The sequence below is a fragment of the Dipodomys merriami genome, unplaced genomic scaffold (assembly GCF_024711535.1).
Source record: "Dipodomys merriami isolate MVZ:Mamm:240054 unplaced genomic scaffold, mDipMer1.0.p SCAF_171, whole genome shotgun sequence".
NCBI classification, from domain to species: Eukaryota; Metazoa; Chordata; class Mammalia; order Rodentia; family Heteromyidae; genus Dipodomys; species Dipodomys merriami.
In genome coordinates, this window is record NW_027203060.1 from 856171 (window position 1) to 859572 (window position 3402).

Sequence of the window (3402 nt, forward strand, 5' to 3'; positions counted from 1 at the left end):
CACTTATGTATGAAAACATGGACATTTGCCTTCTGTTTTCCCCTAGTAGGTTGTCCAATTGCATTTATTTTCTTGCAGATAACTTTGTTTCATTTTCTTTTTTTTTGTAGTTGAATTATACTCCATTGTGTGTGTGAGTGGGGGTGTTTTCTTTATCCAGTCATTGTTCCCTGGGTACCTAGGCTGCTTCTGCTTGACTTGTACATAGTGTTACTTTAAACATAGCTGTGATGGTATCTCTTTTGTAGACTGATTGACTTTTGGGGGGTATATATACCATAGAGTGTTATATGTGGAATAATACATTTTTAGTTTATTGTGGAAGTTCCATCCCAGTTTCCATAGTGGATGGACTAATTTATATTCTCACCAACAGTATATCCTTTCTTTTTTTCTTTTTTCTCTTGCGCATCCTTGTCAGGCTTTTTTCTAAAAATCTTTTCTTCTGGTATAAGACCCTAAGGCAGAGCCTTGGGCTTGTTCATTTAGCTGATCTCTACCATTTGAACAGTGTTCCCAGCCCAGCTCTTTGCTGGATAATCAGAGGAATCTCTGGACTTTTATACCTAGGCTGGCTTCAAATCTTGATCCTCCAAATGGCAACATTCTAAGTAGCTATGATTAGAGATGAGAGCTATCAGCAGTTGACTTGTTTCATGACAGTAACATAGCCATACTGAATGGAATCAGATAAAATTTTGTGTCATTTTGATCATTTATCTCTTTCATGCATAAGGATGGTCAATTGTTTTTCATGTGTGTTTTAGCCATTTTTTATGTCTTAGATCTGTTTAATTTGTTTGTCCTCTTATTTGATTATTCTTTTGGCAATTAATTTTTGGAGTTCTTTGTATATTCTAGATGCTAATCCTTTGTACAATGAATACTTTGAAGAGATTTTCTCTGGTTCTGTGTCCTCTGATGTACAGGAGCTGCTCACACCTGATTTCCTAGTTAATCGGGATGCTGAGATTCGAGGATTATGGTTTACAGTTACTCTAGACAGGAAAGCCTGTGAGACTCCTATCTGCAGTTAGCCGCAAACAGCCAGAAGTGGAACTGTGGCTCAAGTGCCAAAGTTCCAATTTTGAGTGAAAGAGCTAAATAATGAACATCACCCAGGCCCTGAGTTTAAGACCAAGTACTGGCACCAAAAAGAAAGAAAAATGTATGGGGCTGGGAAAGTGGCTTAGTGGTAGAGTGCTTGCCTTGCATGCATGAAGCCCTGGGTTCAATTCCTCAGTTCCACATAAACAGAAAAAAGCTAGAAGTTGCACTGTGGCTGAAGTTGTAGAGTCCTAGTCTTGAGCAAAAGAAGTTCAGACAGTTCCTACGCCCTGAGTTCAAGCCCCAGGACTTATGGAATTCCAAGTTTGTGTGTCATACTTGAGCAAGGACTATGGTAGTTTTCTTTGTATCATTCCACTTTTCACACATGTGCCACGAAAGGTAGCACCACAATTCTTAAATTTCACACCATCTTAAGCAGTGAGTAGTACATTTAATATGTGTAAAACACTTGTTCATCTTGAGAAAAAAATTTCTACCTGAACTGGTAGGCAAAATGCTTAGTCATAGACTAACTGGTAAGAGTGGACAAAATGCTTAGTTATAGACTACCCACTTAGTATATACAAAGTCCTACTGTCCTTTTTCAGCACCAAGAAATATTGTTTTATTTCAAAATTATTTTTTATGAGTATAAAGTAAAAATCATCATAGAAGTAAATCATGTAAATGAATTTAAATCTTCTTACTTTTTTGTGGTAATGTCTTGAAATCAGGGCCTGGGCACTATCCCTGAGCTTTTTTGCTCAAGGCTAGCACTCTACTATTTTGAGCCACATCACCACTTCCTGTTTTCTGATGGTTAATTGGAGAGAAGAGTCTCATGAGCTTTCCTGCCTGGGCTGGACTGGCTTTGAACTGTGATCCTCACATCTCAGGCTCCTGAGTCATAGCACTAGGATTAAAGGTGTGAGCGCCTGTCTTAATATGTTAATGTTTGGGGTTTTATTATTTTTACTTTTTTCTGTATTATCTACATGCACAAATAGGTTTCTCAAACATGACATTATTGGCATTTGGAGTTAGATGACTGTAGGCTATTTTTTTCATCTTCTTTTTGGTGGCGCTGGAGTTTTAACTCAGGTACTTGGACTTGCTGGACAAGTGACAAACCACTAAGCTAAGTGATGAGCCCCTCTTGGCTAGAAGGTTCAGTGTCATTGGTGGTGCCTGTGTGTAATTAAGTGTCTGAGAACCTGTGGCTACAGACTAAAACCACTTGTACTCCCCTCCACACACACACCCAGTCAGCACTGTATACATTCATTGTTCACTTTTGAAAAATGCCCCTTATTAAGAGCTGGGTGTTGGGGCTGGGAAGGTGGCTCAGTGGAAGAGCGCTTGCCTTGCATGCATGAGGCCCTGGGTTCGATTCCTCAGCACCACATAAGCAAAAAAGAAAAAAGCCAGAAGTGGCGCTGTGGCTCAAGTAGTAGAGCGCTAGCCTTGAGCTGAAGAGCTGAGGGACAGTGCCCAGGCCCAGAGTTCAGGCCCCACGACCAGACCCCCCCCCCACACACACACAAAAGAGCTGGGTGTCAGTGGCTCATGCCTGTAATCCTGTTGGGAGGCTGACACCAGCCCAGTCAAGAAAGTCCATGAAACTCTTATCTCCAATTAACCACCAAAAACTGGAAGTGGTGCTGAGGCTCAAGTGGTAGAATACTTGCCTTGAGCTGAAGAGCTGAGGGATAGTGCCCAGGCCCAGAGTTCAAGCCCCATGACCGACAAAAACAAAAAACAAAAACAAAAAACAAGTTGTGCTAGAGTGGATGAAATTTCCCTCTGTGTAGAAATTTACATAGATGTCAAAATAGATCAGTAGATACATCATGTAAGGATTTTGGTATAATATCCAAACCATTTTTCCATGGCAAAGAAAGTTTTTTTAAAAGCATCTGGGAAAAACTACGTAAGTCAAATCTGTTGGCATCAGTATCCTATTAGCAATGGAAGCTGTGTTACAGCATTTAAAATAAACAAATGGGCTAGGTGCCAGTAGTTCATGCTTGAAATTCTGGCTACTTCGGAGGCTGAGTTCTGAACATCATGGTTCGAAGTCAGCCCAGGCAGTAAAATATGTGAGACTCTTGTTTCCAATTATCAGTAAAAAGCTGGAAGTAGAGCTGTAGCTCAAATGGTAGAGTGCTAGCCTTGAGCATAAAAGCTCAGGGACAGTGCCCAGGCCCTGATTTCAAGCCTGAGGACTGGAACAAAAATTTAAATGAATATACATATATATGTATACGTATATATATATATATATACATATATAATACTACTTATGTGTGTGTATATTATGTATATATATGTTATATACATATATGAATGGAC

General features: G+C 39.8%; 1 non-coding gene across 1 annotated transcript; it reads right to left on the minus strand.

Annotated features, from left to right (window-relative positions):
* Nucleotides 1-1351: 1351 nt before the first annotated feature.
* LOC138829424 (U6 spliceosomal RNA) lies at nucleotides 1352-1456 on the minus strand. Its single transcript, XR_011372599.1, has one exon. It is a non-coding gene; the product is annotated as a U6 spliceosomal RNA (small nuclear RNA).
* Between the last annotated feature and the right edge of the window lie 1946 nt (nucleotides 1457-3402).